The 23,399-nt window shown below is 44.7% G+C and overlaps 1 protein-coding gene and 1 pseudogene across 2 annotated transcripts in view; both read right to left on the bottom strand.

Annotated features, from left to right (window-relative positions):
• Nucleotides 1-488, bottom strand: part of SV2C (synaptic vesicle glycoprotein 2C) — a 145,744-nt gene extending 145,256 nt beyond the window's left edge. The window contains exon 1 of the mRNA XM_084802714.1: nucleotides 288-488. The gene's annotated coding sequence lies outside the window, so the exon portion shown is untranslated. The remainder of the gene's footprint in view (nucleotides 1-287) is intronic.
• Nucleotides 389-21,245, bottom strand: LOC311608085 (small ribosomal subunit protein uS2-like; annotated as a pseudogene). Its single transcript has 3 exons — nucleotides 21,117-21,245; nucleotides 18,313-19,226; nucleotides 389-644 (listed from the first exon to the last, which is right to left on the bottom strand). The product of its transcript is annotated as a small ribosomal subunit protein uS2-like (transcript).
• Nucleotides 21,246-23,399: the final 2,154 nt, after the last annotated feature.

The raw sequence follows: 23,399 nt of genomic DNA, 5'->3' as shown, positions 1-23,399 counted from the left end.
CCTGAATCTGGAACATAGCATGCTTTTGATCTGCCCCAGCCCAGTAACCCGGGTCACTCAACTGCCTCAGTGAGATTTTCCCCTAGCCACCCTAACACAGGTGCCTAGCGGGCAGCCTTCCGCACCTGCAGCCGCTTTCTGGGGCCAGAGCCGTCAAAGTTGCGCTAGTTGCGCTTCTGGAAGGCTGCAAAAAGTTCTCTGGCTGCAACGTTCGGTCTCCCAGTTCAGAGGGCGATATCTAGCAGAAAGCGAGCTCTCGCCACTGTTGCAGAGGACTCCTTACTCACCGTTTCAGCTCCCTGGGACCCCCAGCCCTGAGCGGTGTCTGCACTGCAGCGGTCGCCGGGCAAGCACCCCTCCGCTGGCTGCCCGGGGCCGCCTCGGTCTGCTACTCTCGCAGCGCGCGCAGTGGTGACTCCTTTGAGCGAGAGGAGGGGCGGGAAAGTGGCTCGGGGCTGCCACGCTGCGGTCCTCCTCCTCCGCCTCCTCCTCCCCTCCGTGCTGCAGTGGCGGGCGGCGGCGTGGCGAGAGTACAAGCGATGCGCAGGGAGGGGGTTACGGCGCGCGGGGGAGGAGGGCGCTGTGCAACGCTAGGCGAGCTCCCGGTGTGCTGCGGAGGCGCTGCTGCGGTGAAGGGGGGGGGTCTAGGGGAGAAGGTACGGTGTTAGGGCAGGTACTTTTCGAGAAGTCAGGGCTCAGTTTGCAGTAGAGGAAAAGAGAAAGGCGCTCGTGCTGAATTAGTCACTCGGTGTGACTATGCGTTGCGTACTTGGCGGCCCCTTGGGCCGGGTCCAGCAAGACATAAGGAAATTGTTGATTGCTGGAGGGCAGTGCTTAGGGAGGGAGGGCTTTTGTTTGGCTTCTGGGCCTGCGACTGGTTAATTTTGACTTGGCTTTTAGGTAAATCAGTAGGCAGTAGTAGCTGATCAACCCCCTAACACAATCTCTATGCTGGCACAGAAGTCGAGAGAAAACTTGGGACACAGAGGAAGGAACTTCGCACACGGTGTGTCCCAAAACCAGGGAGAGCCAGGCAGCAGCCAGGACTGGTAGAATTACTTAGTCTTCTTAAAAAAAAGAAAGGTAAGAGAGCGCCGCGAGACTATTGCTCCGTGTTTCCAGAAATGCCTTAGAGACGGAAGACCCAACCTCAGCCTCACCTAAGCGCTGGGGCTGGACTGTACCAACTGAAATTCACCCTCGAGAGGCCACACCCAAGCACCTACTATGCCTTGGCAGGGCGTAGTCCTCCTGTCACCCACCTGGCCACCGGAAGGGACGCAGTGGGAAGTCGGGCATCCCCGTGTAGTAGATCCGTGCTCACATGGTACTCAAGCGGTTTGGAAGGGCCCCACAGGCAGGTGCCCACCGCACAATCATTATTCTTGTAGGAATGACCCGGAGTGAGACAAAGCGCGGAGCCAATGGAGGCTCGCAGTGGGTGGAACACATCTCCCGTGATGTGTTGTTACATGCGGGTAAATAGCTTGGACGATTGAATAGGTGGGTAAATGCTTGGCCATGCTGATACATATGTAAACATTGCCTATGAATATGTTGAAGAGAAGAGCACTCGGGGCTCTTCAGAGAGCCAGAAGGTGTTGGAGGCTCCCGCTAAAAAAAGCCTGTGGGGGACCACGTGGACGGCCAGTGACCCTGTGGGTGTGGTAACTCCAGCTTGCTGGCCTCGCCACCATTCAGGAGGATGCAATGAAGAGAGGAAAATGGAGCCAGCCCTCAGCCTCTGGCTTCCCTTCCTTGCAGCTCTGGGCATTCTGAGACTCAGGATTTTTCAGTCCCTGTTGAGCCTAGGCTTCCTGGGTAGTCTTTGAAATCCTGGCTGGCTCTTGTTTTGCTTAAATGTTTTGCTGTTTGCACCACTAACTGTGGTGCTGTGAGATAGTTGGATGCCATCAAAATTAACGCACTCACTTGGACATCCTTCCTTCCCATCCTTACTTAATAAATTAAATAACCATCTGGGCGAAATGTTTGTGTTGCTACCATATAAGGGTACACGTACCCCTTACAAGGGTGCTCTAGCGTGGAGAGATGTGCGAAGGTTTAAAAATATAGATCCTATCTGGACTCCCCTCCACATGTGTCATTGCAAAATGTAGTGGTAATTCATTCTCGGCCTTAATGGGTTCCTGTCTGGGGACTTGCCCCTAATTGTGACAGATTAATTCATTATTTCTCCAAGTGATAAGAAGTATAGAGAAGTACGAGATGAGCCTTAAAAATGGTCAACATACATCATGGGATGCGGCCACACCCTTAAGTCAACCCCTGTGAGGCCCATGGATTCCCACAGCGTGCACAGACTTTCTAGCTCTGGATTTTTATTTCATGCTACATTTGAAGATAACAACTCCTGTTATTCCTACCCTAGACAGAGATGAGTTAGAAATGACATTTCAACATTGGGTCTGACGTACGGGAAAGGATTTTCTGTGGTGATGATGATACTGCCCTGGGAAAACAGCTCCGATTGGTCCTGCCTGGCACAGCTCTTGGAGCCAGCCCTCTTACTTGTTAGTATTATCCCTGTTTTCTCTCTTTTAAAAGCATTTGTGTCATAGGAGCCTACGCAGGTAAAGATGTCTCTCTGCCCTGTATCCACAAAACCTCAGTGCTCTTGAAGTCACTACCTTCCTACCAAACAAGAACGTCTTTTTTTAAAAAATTATTTTATTTTATTTACATGGGTGTTCTGCTTCCGGGTATGTCTACGTGAAGGTGAAGGTGTCAGATCCCCCTGCAACTGGAATTCCAGACAATTGTGACCTGCCATATGGATGCTGGGATTTGAACCTAGGTCCTTTGGAAGAGCAGCCAGTGCTCTTAACTTCTGAGCCATCTCTGCAGCCCCCAGAGTGTCTTTTAGTAATGTTAAAAAAGCAAGGCATCTTGAGCAGCATCAAAGATCTACAAACTGGTCGGTCTCTCTCTCTCTCTCTCTCTCTCTCTCTCTCTCTCTCTCTCTCTCTCTCTCTCTCTCTCTGTCTCACACACACACACACACACACACACACACACACACACATGTACATGTGCTATAGTCATTTTTTTGAGTAAACACAAGAAGAACCACAGTGCCTAGCATATAGTGCCACAGAATAGGCATTATTCTTACTTCCCCTGTAAGTAGAAAAAGTTTCCCAAAGGCTCCTATATGATGCACCCTGCAAGCTCAGCGTAGCATCTGGCTTCCATGACAGGGATCTAGAGGGAGCCCCATACTTTTGGACCACAAGTCCACACCTCCCCAGTTGTTTTCTTTGCCATCTCCTGTCTGTATCTAGCTACAGCACCTCCTCTTACTGCTCTCAGCTCACTGCTTCCCCAACTACGCCTCCAACGCCTGGCTCATCAAACCCTTAATGGCCATTCACCTCCATTACCACCAACAGCCCAGGAGCTCAAGTACAATTTCCATCTACATGCTGACTCCCCATGCTCTGTCCCTTCCTCCCAATCCAGCCCTGGAACTCTCCAGCTGTGCCTTCTCTCACATAAATGGCTGAAACTATCTACGCTTCCCTTCTCATTGTAATGGAATCTTGCACTCTCCTCCTTTTATTTTATTTTATTTTATTAATTTATTCAGATTACAACTCAGTTGTTATCCCATCACTTGTATCCTCCCATTCCTCCCTCCCTCCCGCTTTCCCCCTATTCCCCTCCCCTAGGTGTATGACCGAGGGGGACCTCCTCCCCCACTATATGGTCATCTTTGTAGCCTGCTTATTCTTCCTTTGAGTACCACCAGGCCTCCTCACCAAGGGGAGGTGGTCAAATATGGAGCACCAGGGTCTGCTCAAACTATCGCACTAACCAAGGACAATACAATAGTAAGCATCGAACCCCTACTCTGATCTATTCAATGGACAGGACATTCTCCACAGTTATGTGGAGAGCAGGGACTGCACTCTCCTCTTATTGGATTACAATGCTTCAAAAACCAAGACCCAAACAAGACACCATACACAGCAAATACACTGCAAATGGTTATGTCTCCAAATCTTGGCATGCTCTCTCTCTCTCCCTCCCTCTTTCCCTCTCTCCCTCTCTCTCCCTCCCTCTCTCTCTCCTTCCCCATCTCTCTCCCTCCCTCTCTCTCCTTCCTCATCTCTCTCCCTCCCTCTCTCTTTCCTCCATCTCTCTCTCCCTCTCTGTCTCCCCCTCCCCCATTTCTCTCCCTCCCTCCCTCCCTCCCTCCCTCCCTCCCTCCCTCTCTCTCCTTCCCTCCTTCTCTTGCTCTGCTCTTGGACCTCCTATAATGCATGGCATAGATCTAAAGGAAACCCCTCCCCCTTTTTTTTGGTAAAAACTAACACATAGAGGCATGTACTATTTATAAGTATCCAATTGCAGGTTCCTATTTCACAGAAGGGGTTGGAACACCATGGACGTGAGTATTCAGAAACGCACCACACCAACCCTGACTTCCAAATGGATGCAGAACTGTTTGTTTTAGAGCTTAATGGCTCAACAGCAGAAACAGTAGAGGGGAGAGAATGGTTGCGTAATTCCATGTAACTGATTAAAAACAAAGCAAAGACTAATGAATCAAATTTTAATGTGTGTACCAAAAAGAGGTCGTGTCTTGCCTTGGAAGGATGGTTGGCACCGCCAAAGGATTTGGAGTTTCTGTGGCTGTAGGATCAGCAATCATCCCTGTCTTCCAGATATGAGGCTACTCATGTCTTTTGCGCAATAGCAAGGTCCTCTAAAATGAGCAACAAAACAGCACAACACCAGAACCCTTCAGAACTGAAGCATATTGTTCCGTGACTTTCCATGGGAGGTGTGAAGACCTATGCGCCTCCAGAAAGAGCACCACTGACTACTCCATTGAAGTCTGGTTTAGCGAGCCCCTGGGTTTCTGGGGGTTTACTTAGGGAAGTACAGATAATTCAAAGCAGCTGTATCATGACAAGCCCATCTCAGCACGTGTGACGACTCAAGACAGCTGGGTCCCTAGCGTTCCCTGCACAGGTCACAGGCAGCTCTGTGAGTGAGAACATTCCTCTAGCGCCAGCAATGGGTAAAGCTTGTATAATTTCAGGATGGAGTCTTGTGAACCTTAGAACCGTATGAGCTTCCTGTGCCTCTTAAATGTGCCTCAGTAACTTCCTGAGCCTTACAGTGCGCTCGCCTTTCCCTAGAAGAGATGGTTTCAATTAGGAAGAAATATGTATGCAATGCATATGCTTTCATTTTAGACTTCCTGGCTAAATTAATCATTTCTTTCAAAGTTTCACTGATTCAAGTACAGATGTGCAGATCATTGGACCAGGGGCGGCGATGTGTGTGTGTGTGTGTGTGTGTGTGTGTGTGTGTGTGTGTGTGTGTGTCCCATAACGGTGCCCTCATTAGGCAAGTCTTCCCTTGGCAAATGGCTTCTCTTGATCTTTCTTGATTTCCCCCAGTGTAAACAGCAGACTCTACTGCCATCTTCTTCCTGTTACATAATTCTGGAAAATACTAGCCCAGACTGGGACTCCCACAGCAAAGTAAGATGTACTCCAGCTATGTGCAGGAGTACATACGTGCGAGGTGTAATAGATATGGCCTCGTTATATATGTAGTTTTTTATCTCTCCTTTTGCACCCTGGACCTAACCTATTTAGCCCAGGCTAGCTTGATATTTCTTACAGAGTCCAAGTTTGGCCTAGAATGTTCAGTCTCCAAGCTCTCCTGTTATTATTCCTTGCTTGGCCCAAGTCATCCCTGTAATCCTTTTGCTTTCCTAGTGCCTGGTTTGGGCCTGAGATGGTTACATGGTTCTGGACAATGGCATGTGACTGGGGACTTCTGGAGAGCTTTGAAAGATGGTTTCTTCAGCTCTAAAAGTTTAACTGAAGAAACAGAGTCCTGTTTCTGCTTTTAGACATTGTGCTCTGTAAGTGACATTAAGGCATCTACATTTCTAGACACAGAGGTATCTACGTTTAGGAACATGGCATAGACCCTTCTCAAACGTCCAGAGTCACAGAAGGTAATCAGTCTAATGACAAAACACACAAAACAGACAAGAACCAAGATATTAAAATACTAATACTAATACTAATAAAATAATAATAATAATATTATTATTATTAGTAGTAGTAGTAGTAGTAGTTGTATAATGTAGGAGCCTGGTGTATCACAGCCAGAACAGCCTTGCTTCCATGGTGGGGCCACCATTGCCTTGTTTTCAAAGAATCCATCATAACTTAGAGTTGTTAGTTCCTAACAGAAAGCATTCTTATACTCATCCACCCCATATACAGCTCCAAACAAAAGCACCCAGGACATAGTGCAGACTGCAAATGCCTACTAATTTGAGTCAAACTCTGTGTAACGTTCATTTCTGTTGGGAAAACAAGAAGGATGTGTCCATCTGTCGTATACCAATCATGTAGCCTAGTTCCTGGATGACAGAAAGCATGTGGAAATAATTGCTTAGAGCCAACGTGGCTTCGGGATCCCAGCAAGCAGAAGGGGAACTTCAGACATCCACACGGAAGGATGGAAATGAGAAAAGATGCCTCATCAGTCATGCCAGTTCTGGGGGTATCTTTCTGCTCAAATGGACAAGGAAGAATCCCCACTCCCAGACAGATTCACAGAATTCTAAGAGTCCTCTAGCCAAGTGGGTAGCTTAGAGAGGAGGCAGCGTGTCACTTAGCACTCTTACTAGGATGGAAATGATGTGGAGAAAATGACCACAAGAGCTTTTCTTTGGTAAAAAAAAAAAAAAAGGAGGCAGAATTTGATGTGTAGAAAATGCTCCTATGAAGAAGGGGAAAGGTGAATTTCAGAACATTCAAGGCTCTTCTGGGATGCATCCTGTGTGTGTGTTTGTGGTAACATTAGTTGTTCTCACTTATCTGCATGTCTGGAATAAAGTGTGATTTGTCTGCAAACATGTTCAGCTTTGGTGCATGCAGCTACTCCTAAGATGGTGGGGAAGAGGGGGGAAGCAGTCCCAGATGTCTGACTGGGAAGGACAAGGACAGAGTTTTCACAAGGCTTTGTGTGAGGCAGCTGGAAGCACAAATATGAGTAGGCAAATTGACTGCCCCGAACTTCTCAGTGGCTGAACCGGAACTAGCTATGAAGAAAGGGCAGACCCTCTCAAGTCAAAGAGCCGTTGCCACAGACAAAGTGCTGAACTAGTACCTCATGACAGCTTGATCTATTTCTGACCTCAGCCTCCCAGGGATGCACAAAAAGCCCATTAACCTTCAAACAACGAGAATGAAGACTTTGGAGTTCCCACGCAGGGAAAAATAGTTTTGAGGAATATTTTCAGAGAGTTGTCAGTGGGATAGGACCCAGTTGCCTACAGCAGTCACTGTTACAAATTCATTATGTAGTGATTTTCTTACCTCTCCCTACAGTCTTTCCCTGCCGACTGCATTTCTCCAATGAACTATGTACACCTAAATCCAAAGCTGGCACTGACACACTGGCCAAACAAAAGCCGTTTGTAATCTGACTCCAGGCGTCCCTGCCAGTGTTTCACACGAGCATTTCTAGTCTGAATTTTCTGCCTTCATTCTGGACACCTTTGTATAACCCACAGATACACTGTGTTTCTCTCCCTTCTCTGTCCACACTTATGTGATGCACACAGCCTGGGATACAAAATGGTACTTTCTCCAGTGCGTTTACACCCATTCTAGGCTGAAGCATCCTTCCCAACCCCACACTATGATGGCTCTGAGGTCCAACTGCATATACAGAGCTCATCACTTACCAGCTTAGCTATAAATAATTCTGCTTCATTTCCTGTAGTTCAGCAGCATTGTGAGGGCAAGGGCATCAGATCAGGAACAATGGTAAAGCCCTCTGTTCTAGCCAACACACACACACACACACACACACACACACACACACACACACACACACACACACACACTATGCCATCCACGTGAGAAGTCTTAAATACCTTTGGAGAACAATTAATCTTCCACATTCCTTTTTTAACACTGTGGCCTAAAATAAGGATTTTTCCAAGGGTCTTTTCCACATGTGGGATTATAGCTCGAACTTCTAGAAGACTTCGTTAGAGGGAAAAACTTGCATAATATTTGAAGAAATTTCCTGCATTCTTAAGTTTTCCTTTGACTTCAACTTATAAAAAGAACAGGTGTCCCTTTTGTAACAAAAATAATCTCTCATTTTCCCTTCTTATTTTTCATTCAGTGACTTTACTGCTGCTATGAGTTGAGCACTGCAAAGAAGTATGGCTTCTCTGTGTAGCTCAAATCTGAACATGCCCATCAGGTCTCTCAGGTTTTCATCGGTTCTATCCCCCTATTTAGCATTCCACTACAGGTCTGCTAACACATTGAGTCCTATTAAATTATTTTCCTGCTCAAAGGAGAATTGTTGTTTCCGTGTTCAGAATCCGACTTGCATAATCTTTCTGCTCCAAATTAGTGTTCTAACACTCAGCCTTTCTATTTTAATAATAGGCATGCTGATTTCCTTATATGATCTAGCTATTAAAATGCATGTAGTATACTCTTGGGAAGTGTGGTTCACTTCTATTTTTAGGGTGATCCGTAGGTATTGGTGCTGACCAACTTTCAGGTCACAAATGGCTTCTTATTTTAAGAAGCAGCCAGACTATGTGTGTTAATGATGGAAACATTGGTATTAATAGTTAGTCTAATTTGATTTTACTTCCTCTGCTTTTAGACTAAAGCTGTTCCCTGCTGACAAAAAAAAGTGCTTTAAAACACTACCCATCCCCATATTCACCACTGTACTCTCAGTCTCAAGAAGAGTGTTCTGGTCTCCTGCTAACTGTTTCCTGAGTAAGGGTGATCCTGCACGTAAGTTAAGTCTGCTATGCTGTGAGCTCATTTATGTAGAACTTGGCAGTCTAGAACTGTGAGTGCTTTTATGTGTTCCTTCCTCATTCTTCCCATGAATTCCTGAAAAACCTTAAGATAGTAAGTCAAGCCAAGCTCACACCAGGCTATTATCAATTCCAAGAGGGCATAGAAAGGCTCCCTATGCTGGGTCTAAGTTATAGTCTAAGAAACAGCTGTGCCTGGACCATGGGGCATGTGCTGGCTTTCTCAGAGGTGCTCAGGGTTAGGGTTAGGGTTAGGGTTAGGGTTAGGGTTAGGGTTAGGGTTAGGGTTAGGGTTAGGGTTAGGGTTAACAAAGGCCTTAACCATGCAGGCAGCTCCATCCTGCCTCCATCTCATTATGTCAAGTGGTACCTTAATGCTGTGTAGTCACTGTATCCGAAATATCTAGCTCTCTCTGAACCTTTCTGGGGACCCCTTGGAGGAACAGAAGTTGTTTCAAGGCTTTGATCTCAAAACCACATTTCTTAAGACAAATGTTGAAATCACACTTCTCCAGGTTGGTAGAGACCATTCCGGATCACTGGATCCCAGAATGTTTAGTGAGGTTTTAGCCATACATCATCCAGATGGAGAAAAACCAGGAGACCACAGAGTACAGGATTCCTCAAGTATCACAAGCCAGCTAGTACCCGGCAGGTCAAATATCACCTTGGTAAAGCCCACTGCCCAAGGGCACTTTCTAATTTCCATTTTTTCCAGAAAAAAAAAGTTGAAAAAAAAACAAAAACAAAAAACCCTAGGACAGAGAGCTCAGGGGAGTGGACAGAAGTCTTAGAGACCTCACAGTCTGGCAGGAGTCAGAGGTCCTCACTCTTATGAAAAACATCTGGAGGCAGCTTAGAGAAAAGAAAAGTATGCCACCCTCAACATTTCCATCTGCCACCTCATAGAAGGCCCTGTGTTAGGCACAACAGACGGTGCCTGACAGAATATGGTCTATGCAAAAAACCCATTGGTTCCTTCGCTGTCTCTGCCATAGGACATGAAGGCACCCCCACCTCAGCTTGTCTGTAAGCACTTCCGTCTATATGGGACAGCTGTTGAGAATCCCTAGAAAAAGGGCAGAAGGTTGGCAGAACTCTGCTCCAATCGTGAGTTGATGGGCATCAGAGATCTGACTAGAGTGTGGGCTGGTAGATTTCACCAGTAACACTGGGCAATTATGCCTGGCCTCTCCTCTCAAGATGTGGACCAGGGCCATGCAGAACAGGGCTGCTCTCAGATGCGGGCAAAACTGAACCCCCAGGCTTCAGAACAAGAAGATGTGGTCCCAAGAATGCATCTGAAATGCCAAGCCAGCACCGTGTAATGAGGCTTTCAGAGCTGGAACCCAGGGATGAGGCTGGCATCAGAGAAAGGATGCAAACGACAGAGCACGGACCTGAGGCTGACAGGGGCCAACGAAAGTGAGGGACTGGAGGAAAACACAACCATAGGAATACCCAGAGAACCACAGAGAGCAGAGTGACAGCCGGGGTTGCTGGAGGCTTGGCAGGAAAGCGAAGGCGGGCACAGGCAAAGATGCCCTAAGGCACAGGTCATTCTCAAGCCTGGTCTCCAGCACTCCTCTGACCCCAACTAAGCTGCCGATGTGCCGTGAGGGAGCAGTGTAGACAGATGGCTCAGACATCCATTCAGACAGATGGCCCGTAAGAGGATGACAGCTCTTGTCCTCCTTGGGTGAGTCTCAAAACATATGGTGTTGGTACAGCAAGTCTGTAGCCCTGACTGTGGTCAGGGAGTGTCTACAACTTCAAACTTTTGACTGTTCTTTTCATATCAAAAGCCCAATTGTGCCTTTAAAACGATCAACTGATGATCTATCTACAAAAGCCCTCAAAACCACAGACTACATTTGGATGATGATTAGAAAGCCATGCCCTAATTACACTACATTCTGTTTGTCTCCCTCTATGCCTTTCTACGTCTGTGTTTAGCCAGTGTTATTAACGGCTCTTTTGCATCTGTATTACACATCAGCCCACGTAGAGGGACACTATGAGAAACATTGTTCAGATGGTGGCCAAGGCTTTGGGCAGGAATTCTATGCTTTAAGTGGAACCAAGGGACTCGTTTTTTCTTCGGTTCTTAGGGGAAATAAAGGCTGACATGCAGATATATAGAGCAATGATTTTGTCCAGCTTATATTTTCTACCATGATGTAGGTCCTGGTTAAACATCTCTCACTCTTCCTGTAAGGTTTGGGATAGAAGCAACTAAGGACGTAAGACAAAATTATTTTGTTAATCATTTACGAGGAGATAATTTCTTCTATGTTAATTATTTTGAAGGATAAAGCAGACTCCCAAACTACAGAGCAATTTCAGCTGTGAAAACACATTCCAGAACCCAAAATAAGATCAAAACAAATTGAACTTGGCATACTACAGGCTTGCATTTTAACAGGGATGAAAGTATACTCAAGTATTAGGAGACTCATTAACAGCCAGCTTATGCCACCTAAGAAAATCTTTCAGTTGCATCTCATTATATGTTGAAATGCTAATCCAGTATTTCACACCAAACGCATGGCTCCTCAGAATTTTAGAACAACATTACGTCCTTGCAGAAGAGTGAATTGATCTGGACCAGCAGGCCGTTTTTCAGTGATGGGTTCCTGAGAGCGAAAGAACTAGGGGATAAGAAACGATGAAGAAGACAGAAAAGCTAGGGTCAGGAGGCCTTACCCAAACTTCTTAAGTCTATTAAGAAGTACAGCATCTTATATACGGTTTGAGGGGTTAGAAGGAAGCGTCAGCAAGAAGTCATCACTCAATGGGGTTGGGTCACCAGGAAGCTAATCAGGCAAAGCTGCACAAAGGGAACACAGGGTATCTCTTTTTTTTTCTTTTTTCTTTTCTTTTTTCATTATTTATTAATTCATTCATATTACATCTCAATTGTTATCCCATTCCTTGTGTCCTTCCATTCCTCCCTTCCTCCCATTTTCCCCTTACTCCCCTCTCCTATGACTGTGACTGAGGGGGACTTCCTCCCCCTGTATATGCTCATAGGGTATCAAGTCCCTTCTTGGTAGCCTGCTATCCTTCCTCTGAGTGCCACCAGGTCTCCCCATCCAGGGGACATGGTCAAATATGAGGCACCAGAGCTCATGTGAAAATCAGTCCCCACTCTCCACTGAACTGTGGAGAATGTCCTGTCCATTGGCTAGATCTGGGTAGGGGTTCTCAGTTTACTGTGCGTACTGTCCTTGGCTGGTGCCATAGTTTGAGCAGAACCCCTGGGCCCAGATCTGCCCATCATAATGTTCTACTTGTAGGTTTCTAGGACCCTCTGGATCCTTCTATTTCCCCATTCTCCCATACTTCTCTCACCAAGAGTCCCAATAGGATGTCCAAAACATCCACAAAGTCAAGGACACCATGAGAACACAGGGTATCTCAAGTGATCCCAGAGCGAGTGCTCAGAGGCCTTGGGATGATAATTCCAGTCTCTTCAGGGGAGAAAAGTTGGGTCCCCAGGAACTGTAACCTTAAGTCCTTCACGGCCCAGGCCCCAGCCCTAGCCCAGATCTTGCCAAGTCTGCCCCTGGCCAAGGACACAGAGGTAGTGTTCCCTTTGTCCTTTCACCAGGGCCTCTGAGAAAGCCATGGCTTGGCCTGCCTCTGAAGATCATAGAAAGTGAAATAAAACAGACTCCAGAAAACACAGCATCTCACATTTTCTCTCATATGTAGAATTAGATTTTAAAAAAGAAAACAAAACTAATATTGTTTTTTAAATTATCTGTATTACCTGTAGGCCCAGCTAACAATCAATCAAGACACAGATACTTGTTATATTCTAAAATAGCCTTAGTTAACCTGGGGCAGGGCAGATATCAATCCTCTAAATTACCTCCCATAGTGGGGCGGGCATGGAATCCCTGCCTCAATCCCATGCCATCTGCTTCTAATAACTTCTATCAAGCTACCTCCCATCCATAATCCCAAATACTTGCTCATGTTCTTTATCTGGGCTGGATTCTCCATCCACGCCGACCATGTGCTTCTCCTCCATCTAACCCATGGCAGCCTTCCTCTCTTCCCTTCAGGTCTCTCTCCTTTCTCCTCGTGGTGGTCCTTCTTCTTCCCAGAATTCCTCTCTCTCCTAGCCCCACCTGTCTCTTCTGCTCTGCCAGGTGGGATGGCTTTTTATTAAGCAGAAGGTTGGTCACAGACACAGTAAGCAGTAATTAACATCAAAATACATCAAACCATCCCCCAACATTACAGCCCCTCAATTTCTTTTTTTTTAATTCACAAATAATGAGAATTACAATGTTTCATACATAAATTTCACACTTTTTTTTTTTAATCATATCACCTCCCTTTTCCTCTCTTGCATCTCCTTGCTGGTTCTCTCCTCTTTCCCAGTCCTTCCACTCCTGTTTTGATGTGTTAGTTTGCTGGGGGATAATTGAGGGGCTGTAATCTGCTCAGCAGTTGAGTATTTCTTGTTCTTGTACAGGACCAGAGTTTAGTTTCCAGCACCCATGTTTGGCAACTTATAATCGCCTGTAACTCCAGCTCCAGTGCCCTCTTCTAGCATCCGCAGGCCCTGCATTTACACACACACGCACGCACGCACGCACGCACGCACGCACGCGCACGCACGCACGCACGCACGCACGCACGCGCGCGCGCGCGCACACACACACACACACACACACACACACTTAAAAATAACAAAAAGGAAGCTGAGATCTAGAAAAGCACAATTTCCAGGAAGATAAGCATGCCATATTACATTTATTGAGTGAACATTGAGTGTATTCCCCTTAAAATCAAGAGTGAAATAAATGAACAACATTTAGCTTGATTTTATAAAAGCTAGATAAAGGAATAAAAGGATGGACCAAAGATTTCAGATTATAACAGTAGGAAAAGGTGAGAAAAATTATTATTATAAAGTCTGCATATGTATAAATATCAAGAGAAAGTTAATGAAGGAAATAGATGAATACAGATAAATATCATTAATCCAGATCTAAACTACAGGTTGGTAATAATCCATATGAAACATAATGGAGAAAGCCATTTTAAAAACATTTATTATAAAAACATTACTGTCAGATTAAAAATGAAGTAAATATTTTTCAAGCCTATTTAACAGTGAAGTTTCTAAGTTGTAAAATTTCTAATTTCAAGATTCAATATCAAAGGAAAACTATCATAAATAATTATAATTCATGGCCTGGGTGGTTCTAAAGATACTTTGGAAAATTTGTCTATATTACAAGGCAAAAAAGGGCAAAACTAGAAAGAATGTCGAAAACATGTGCAACAAATATGAGAAAATCCTAAGTAGCTGTTTTTTACACAAATCACTGAGGAAAAAAATAAGGCCCCAGTAGGTAAATGAACAAACAAAATCATGTGAAATTCTAAATTACAACAGAGGAACTATGAACGAGTAATGAGCAAGCATTTAATTTCACTAATATTCAGTAAAATATAATTTAAGTTCACAAAATTGTTCCTTATTAAACTACTTTAAGTGAAATTACTTATGAGTTAATTGACATCATATATTTTTTTCTTTAGAGGCTTAAATCAATTTGAAAAATCATTAGAATGACAATTATTTCTTAAGAAGGGAAAACCAGTGCAAAGCCCAAATACATTGTAATATAAGCGTTCAGCGATACCAGAAGTGAGCTAGTGCCCAACAGCAGGACGCGTCTAACTGCGACTGTAGATGACATTTGTTTTCAAGAGGCACCGTCTTACTTACTTTTCCTGTAGTTTTGATAGGATACCCTAACCAAAACCACTTAAAGGAGAAAGGGGCTACTTTGGTTCACAGTTTGAGGGTACAGTCTGTGTTGCCAGGGAAGTCATGGCAGCTGGCGTGTGAGGAAGCTGGTTGCTTCGCATCTGCAGTCAGGACACAGAGAGCAAGGGGTGCTTTTACTCAGCTGGCTTCCTCCTTTTTTATTTACTTAGTTAATTTTTAAGTGTTATTCATTTTCTTCAAAATATATTTATTTTATTGTACATGAATAAAACAAACTACATGCAGAAGGAGAACCGTGAGTTATATTAATGTTACGTAATGAGTTAAATAAATGTTGCATTCATAGTGATTTGGCTATTTGTATTTGTCAAACTTTAAATAAACATCTTTCCTAATTTGTTGGGTATAAATTTCTGAATGAAATACAGCATCTGTCATATCTTATCTCTATTAACTTAAATCCTTTATCTCGATGTAAAAAGATCTTATCCCCTAACCAACTGAACTTGATTGTAAAACTAAACTATCTGTTCTTCAACCCTATCAGAGACTTGAGAAGGAATAAAACTTAAATGCCTGAGTGAACAGTTGGTGCAGGTTGGCAGCTTCCAAAATAAAAAACTGATTGAGACAGTTTACTGTCTGAACAGTCACCCAAAACTCTCTATAACGTTATAGCCTCATCTTCAGCCTTCTGGACCAATATCTCTGCCAGACTTATTCCTAGACAGGAGCTATTGAGAACTTGCTTACCCTGTCTTGGCAGAATTCAGCCGTCAACTCTGCCTACTTTTAAGCTTGCCCATTTTTAGGCAGAATTCTGTCTGTGGCAGAAATGAAGACATTTTGCCCAGTGGCTGGTTTGCCACATTTGAAGCCAACTCCATAGGGAGGTTCTTTGATGCTCATCATCTTCTTTGAGGTTGGTTGGGTGTTGTCAGGAGTTAACTCATCTTGTTGTCAAAGAATCTTTAGAAGCATCTTTAAATGCCATATTCTGTGGGTCTCTGAGGCTTTTGAAGACCCCATTTAACTACTTTACCTTATATATCTATAGAATTGCATCTGTTAGACTTAGGATATGTATTCTTGTGCTAAATCAGACTACTGCTTGGCATGACCATGATTTGCATCAATATACAAAATTCTATATCAACGACTTAGAGATAACCTTCTTTGTGAGTTTTTATGAAATCCAGGATCCTAGCTCAGGTCGTGATGCCACCCACACTGGGCAGTTCTTCCCACCTCAATTAATATATCAAGATAATCAATCTCCCACAGGCATGCCCAGAAGCCTGTCTCCCAAGTGTTTCTAAGCTCAGCTAGTTGACAATTAAGATTAACCATCTATGGTATTTTTCCTTGACAGTGAATTCTTCCCTGTTTCTTTTTTGGGGGAGGGTGGTTGGACACAATTTTTATTTTGTTTTTGAGATCATTATTTAATTATAATATTTCTCCTTTTCCTTTGCTCCAATATTCCCTTCCTTGCTCCTCACCTTTGAATTCATGCTCTGCTCTGTTTTTAGTAATTGTTATGGCATGCATATATGCAAATGCATATTTATTCCTAAATGTAACCTGATCAGTCCATATGATGTTGACGCAATGTACGTTTTCAGGGCTGATTGGTACTAAGCAGCCAATTGGTGAGCTGTTTCCTGGGGAAGGCTACCTCTCCTGCTCCCAAGGTTCCCCAGCATATACTGCTTTTTATAGGGTTGAGGCCTCATTGGCTTTTCTCCATCCACTTTAGCGTGACCACTGGTGTCATCCTTATTTAGCTCATGTTTGAGCAGTCATGTGGGTGAGACTGTATGAGTGCAGCCTCTTGGATGTTGCTAGGAGACCCAATCTCACAGCAAAATTGCTGGTCCTCTGTCTCTTACAATTCTCTTTCACCTCTTCTTCCACAACGTATCTGGAGCCCTAGATGTGGGAGTGTTTTGTAGATGTATCCACTGGGATAAGCTCCACAAGTCTCCATTTTGACTAGTTGTAGTTTCTGTGATGGTCTCTGTTTATTACAATGAGAAGAAGCTTCCTCAATGAGGGGCAAAGACTACACTTAATCTGCAGATAGTAGGGCAAATGTCTATACAGTGTTGTTAGGGATTATCCTGGTTTAGTAAACTAATAGTTGTAGATTCTCCTCAATAGCCGTGACTTCCCTAGTGCTCAATAGTTAGCTAGGTTTCCAGTACCATCCATGCTTTCTCTCTTCTTGAGTAGTCTTAAGTCCTATTTGAGAGCTGTTGGTTACCACCAGGGTATGTGTGCCACTGCTGTACCCTTAGGGTTACTGTGCCATGATAGTCATTGGTGTGGCTCGTATACTTCATAGATGGGTAGGATTGTTGGCTGCCTTCTTCCTTGGGAGCATACCTGGAACTTTCTGGTACTGTGAAAGCTAGTCCTCAGGAAGGAGGCATTCAGGTCAATTAGAATTGATCTGGGATCAGGGATCTCTGGGCTCAGTTTCCGAATTACACTGTGTCTTCAGCAATCGGGACTTACCTTCCACCTCTCCGGGCCACTAAGGGCAACAATAGGCTGTATGTTTTGAGATTCTCTTAGACAGCCCTGGCCAACAATACAGAAGAAGTCTTCTTATATCTGGAATTGGGGCTTTTATTGGGTGTGGTTTGGCTCTTGGAAGGATCATTGTTATCCCAGATGATAAAGATTCATTAAAACTGTATGATTTTAGACATAGAATTATGCGTATTCTAGGCTGTTTCGTAAATAGTGAATTTATGATTTCTTGTGGCCTTTTTCAGATATCCTTATTATTTTGCCCACCTCCCTCCTCTTTTTGTGTTTCCCTCCCTGCCCTCCCTAAAGAGCCTCCATATCCTATCAGATCACTCATACCCCACTGCCCCTTTTCCTTCCTTCCACTTTCGTCTGTATTTTAAGGGGTCACTTAATACCAGGAGTGGCCAGATCCTCAACCAACACAAAGTCCTGTGTGTGGCTCCCTGTCGCTGCATCCTCTCGTGGGGGCCACAATTCCGTCACTTTTGAAAACAGAAAGGGGTGAGTAGGGATGAGACAAGGCAGAACGCTGCCTACAAAGTATCACAGCAGGTTCTGATTGCACCCTGGGAGGGGCTTAAACGGGCCACATCCTTTCGAGGGGCTAAGGAAGACGTTTGCAGTCTACCATTGAGTACAGCAATGCCACTTTTCAGAGCCCATCCTGAGGTGGAACCCTGCCCCCCACCCCCCCCCCCCACCCCCGCAAACAGGGAGCTCACACACAAAGCCGCGCAAGGCAGTGTTGTTTTACAACAGCACCAAACTGGAACGTGTTAAACATCTATGAGTGAGAGAGAGAGAGAGGCTCAGATTACATGGTGTGCCCAGGGACAAAACATGCACCTGTTGAAACGTTACTAGAGATGAGTAACAACAACAGCAAGGAAATCATGACATTGTATTAGGAGAATCGTGAGAGAGCATGATGCTGTGTGTGCCTCCTCTGTGTTTAGTAAATCTCATGCAATCAGATGAAGTAAAGGAAAACTCTGAGGCCAGAGATCACTTCATATTTTCTCTGTGCTATTAATCAGAATGAGGTATTTATTTTTATTTTTATTTTAACTTCTAGAACTTTATTTTCCTTTCATTTCCCCCTTTGCTTAGGTGTCTGCAGAGGTGCTCAGGACCACTCAGTGGTGTTTCCAACCCATTCGGTGGCCTGCGCTGTGGGAGCCAGTCCTCAGCGGCTGGCTGGGCGCTCCTGTCCTCAGTAGGGAACTGCTGGATGGGTACAGAGGGCACCTGCACACCATCAGACCAGTCTGCCACCTCTGGCTGAGCAGCGGTGAACTCAGGTGCTGGCTCAGTCCATTCGCCCTGGAATTCCTCCTTGGCCACGGCCTTCTCAGCAGCAGCCTGCTCCTCCTTCTCAGTCTCCACTGGGTCTCTGCAGAAGTAAAGATCAGGCACAACCTCCCATGTGTACTCATGGGAGATAGTGCCACACATGCGGAGTACTTCCCAGGCTAGCACCCACCATGTCAGACCCACTGAGTGAGCTCCCTTGTCGTTCCATGGGATGGCAATGTCCACATAGCGCAGAGGAGATTCCATGTTGCGCAGAGCAATGGTGGGCAGGTTGACGTAAGAGTCCTCTGTGAGGGGCTGGTGGTCAGCCCTGGGGTCAGTCACCACTAGAAGCCATGGCTCCCTGAAGGCTGCTTGGATCTGGTTGGTGAAGGTCCCAGTGTGAAGCGGCCAACAATGGGAGTGGCTCCAGTGCCAGTGGGGAACTTCCGCACAGCTCACTGGCCAGTGTTCCTGGAGGAGATGACGCTGACGTCAGCAGGGCTCTCAATGGCAAAAAAATAAGCTGCAAGCAACAGCGTCTCCCAGGTCCTCTTCAGATTTATGATGGAGACACCATCACTCTGCCTTTTGTAGATGTAGCTCCATCTGAAAGTCAAGGTTGGGGCCACCTAAGTGGGTTCCTGGGGCAAAGAATTTGAGGACATCCTCCTCCTTCATCTGCAGGGCATCAAGGGCTCCGGACTTTAAGTTACGACTGCAATCAAGACCAACGCTGTATGGACCCGTGGGCAGCGCGAAAAGGCGAGGTATCTATTTTTAATAGGATAAATTTAGATTTACAGCACAGAGATAGTTTGCCAGAAAGCTATAATCACTATGCTTAGTGTGCCCAGCTGGACCTATTCCGTCTTCATGCACAAAGGGTGGAGGATAAGGCCTCGTCTTGCCTTTGAACGCTATCTCATACCTTCTCCGTCCAGTAATCTAGCCCAGAGGATTTTAGGTAGAACATCCAAAAATATTATTTATTCTTCATACATTAACCACAGGCTGCTGTTGAGTAATGTATTCTGGGAAATCTTGATCAGACAAGGACATTATGACATTTAAAAAAAAAAAAACCATTAATGTTCCTTATTGTATGAAGTTGCACTCACTAAAAATTCAGATAAGTTTTTTTGGTCCTACTCAAAGTTGTGTCTTTGTGTTGCATGTCACAATTCTGGAGAGCCAAAACGCAGAGATTTTTCTTTCCTCAGTGTTGGTCTGATGTATTTTGATGCTAATTAATAAGAGGTCATTACACCTGGGCAGGGCAAATGAGATGGGCATGGCTAAGGTTCCTGGGTGTGGGGAGACAGAGAGATTCTTGGGAAGAAGAGAGACTGGAGGAGATAGGAGAGGAGAAGAAGGCTGCGCCATCATGAGTCAGGTGGAGGAGAAGCACATGGCCGGCATGGAGGGAGATTTGGCCCAGATGAAGAACATTAGCAAGTATATGGGATTATGGATGAGAGGTAGCTTGATAGAAATTACTAGAACCAGATGGCATGGTATTGGACAGGTATCCCATACCTGCCCCACTATGGGAAGTAGTTTAGCCCTGCCCCAGGTTCACCAAGGCTATTTAAAAATATAACAGGTGTCTGTGTCTTGATTGATTGCTAGTGGACTAGAAAATACTGCTGTAATAATAAGTATAGGCCTAATAATATTTATTATTAGGTAACTTAACTACAATACCCCAGTGACATTGACACTGTCATATTAAACAAGTCTACCAGCATTAGAGAAAAACAAACCACATATCAGGGCTCCTAACAGTGGGGGAAGGTGCTGTCTCTGACTCTGCTGCCCTTGGGACCCTTTAGCCCTACTGGGCTGCCTTGACTATCTTCAGTAGGAAAAGATGCGCCCAGTCTTACTGTAACTTGCTATGCCAAGGCTGGCTGATATCCGTGGGGGGGGGCCTCCCCTTTTTTCTGAAGAGAAAAAGAGGAGGTGAGGATGTGAGAAGGGAGAGGTTGGGGGAAAGGTCTTGGATGAGAGAAGAGAGGGGGAAATTGGAGTCTGGATGCAAATTAAAGTAAATTAATTAATTTTCAAAACCGCATTATCAAAGACAGCAATAAACCGCCAAGTTTATTTTTCCTTGTAGCGTCCCTTTTAGATCTGGTAGTTCTGAGAAGAAAGAAGAATAGCTTTCCATGCTATTCCTTTGATTATTTTTAAGTGCATCATGCTTTGAATGTAATTGTATTTGATCTGAAAATCACTTCAAATAGAAAAGGCAACAGTTAAAACATCTTGATGCTTTCAGAAGAGCCATATGTAGATGAGGCAAGGTTGGTTTCAACCTTCAGAATATCTTGCTCCAGCTCCTGCCTTCTCCTTTGAGGGGCTGGCGAGAGAAGGTGACAACTGGGCCTTTTGTTGAGACCTAATGCCTAGTGGCCTTAGTAGGGTATAGCACAAAATCCCCCAAATGGGATCAGTTAATAGCTGCCTTCGGGGTTAACGATGAGACAAACAGCACACAGCATGCAAAACTAAAGCAGAATCTTTCAGCCATAAGCAGCGCCCCAGCAAGCAGCTGTTCACGTCACATGTGGGATGTGCATGTTGTTTATTATTTTTTTTCTGCACATGGTGCTGTCTCAGGCTCAGCTTGCTTGGTACGTCTGCTTACCGTGTGCTCACCTTTTGAAGCGGGAGGAGTCCTCCTGAAGCACAGCTTCCCAGCCGTCCAAGAGCTGAGCGGTGAGGGGGGCTTGGCCTGCAGGTTTGGACTGTTTTCTCATCCAGTCCTTTTTCCTGTTTCTCTTCCATGCGCCACACTCCTGAAGTCTAAGGTGTGGTTAATTTTCCTTGCACGTTCTACCACAATGAGGTTTGTTATTATTGTTGTTCACCAGCAACATAGCAGAGTAAGGATTGCCCCCCTATTTATGTATTTATGCTAACACATCTCAAGCTTCTCTGGTACTTTCCTTCCTTACTCCCAACCTTTCACCATGCTATTTCCTCCTCCTCCTCCTCCATCTCCCCTACTTCCTCCTTCACTTCCTTGTCCTTCTGTAACTCCTCTACTTCCTCCTTCTCTTCCGCCGACACCTCCTCTAACTCCTCCCCTTTTCCTCTTCCTTCTTCTTTTTTTCAATCCTCCTCTTCCTCCTTTTCCTCATCTCATTTACATGTTTTTTGGGCAGTAAAGGTCATAGACACCTGGGGTATATTTGCCTTACTTTTCTGAATTTTTCTAACAATGTAAAAGTATTTAACAGTTACGTAGGCCTGGCAAGATGGCTCAGAAGGTAAAGGCAATTGCAACCCAGCTAATGACCTGAGTTTGATCTCTGGGATCCATATGATGGAAGCTGAGAACCAACTTTCATAATTTGTCCCTTTACCTCAGCATGCATAGCATCACACATACAAATCCGCTCATAAGTACATATAATACGATTTTAGAAAGTTGTTTACACCTTTTAAACATATTTTAAACATTCAAAGTAAAATAAGAAAACTAAGATGATTAAAATCAAATGCAAGTCTCTATAAAATTATTGCATTAAATACAAATATCATTATTAAAGAAAAACTCATTTGTATTTCTGTGTGTTCTTAGTTGTAAACAAGAGTGCAAGACAGTTCAGTCAGAAAGGAATTTGTGAAAACAGGTTATGTCGTGTCCAGGATCTCTGAGAAGATCACAATGACAGGCTTGGAGCAGGCACTTATGGTCACCAACACTGAGAACTGTTGCTGTCACTGTACCACAGATAGAAGGCCTGAGCTGTCACCTCTACTGCAGCATGTCCTACTGTCATGAGTACATCATGAGTACATCATGACAGTACCTGACTCTGTTTTCTCACACTGTCTTGTCAAAAAGGTATTCTTGCATTGGACATACCTAGGACACATACCTAAGCCTTTGCATAAAGGAAAACAGGGAACACTTCTCTAGCGTCTCTATAAGAAAGATGGAGCACAAAATGTATGGAATCTCAGACATGCATGGCCCAGTAGAGCGATCCAAAGAGCTCATCTAAGAGGAAACAATCCACAGCCTCTAAGAAGGAGAGGATTGCACTTTCAGATTGGACTGAAAAGCCATGCCTGGGTGAGTTCAGGGACAAATTTTCCTTCCCCGTGTAAGGAAGTCTTTCCTAGGCTGGGTGATATGTTTGTGAGGTTGGTGAAGGAGGTGCCTCCTGTCCTGGGAGGCAGGCTGGCATGGCATGGAGGGAGGTCTGCTCTAGTTTTCCATGCCGTGGGAATGAGAAGTTTTCTACACCTCTGTGAGAAGTTACTGGGGTTTAATTGAAAACATCCCAGGCGACTTGGAAGATCGGCATGATGAGAAGGGTGACATGACTTCTTATCCTTTTGTCTTCAGGTCAACACAGGCCTTGGTCCCGATCTTCAGTAAAGAGCCATTCCTGGGTCTCAGATACGGTTTTCACCCCAGGTCCCCAGAGTGGAAAGCCATGATAAAAATTGAATACAGTAAAATTATATCGAGGTTCTTTTTCAAGAATGACCAACCCCTCATCCTCAAGTTCATGTAACATGAAAGTCCTTCCTACCTTGGAATATTTGTGATCACAGAAGAGCACCGGGCATGATTGAATACAGTTGTGTACAGAATTGCATAACATCACAGTAGAGTATTATAAAGAAGTCTCACAATAATTTTACGAAATCTAAATATATTTAGTCTTCTGAATATTCTGATATTAAGGTATTCTTATATAAATATATAATATTTAAAGATTTGTTTTTTAAATTTCATGTGTGGGGGTGTTTTGCCTGCACCAGTGTGTTTGTGTACCATGTGTATGCAGTGCCCTCAGAGGCCAGAGGAGGGAGTTGGATCTTCAGGAACTGGAGTTACAGAAAATTGTGCGCCACTATTGTGGATGGTGATAACCGCTTCCAGGTCCTCTACAAGTGCTCCTAACTGTTGTGCCATCTCTC

Source organism: Acomys minous (assembly GCF_964271855.1).
Source record: "Acomys minous genome assembly, chromosome: 11".
Taxonomy (NCBI): Eukaryota; Metazoa; Chordata; class Mammalia; order Rodentia; family Muridae; genus Acomys; species Acomys minous.
This window is presented reverse-complemented; position numbering and strand designations above follow the sequence as displayed.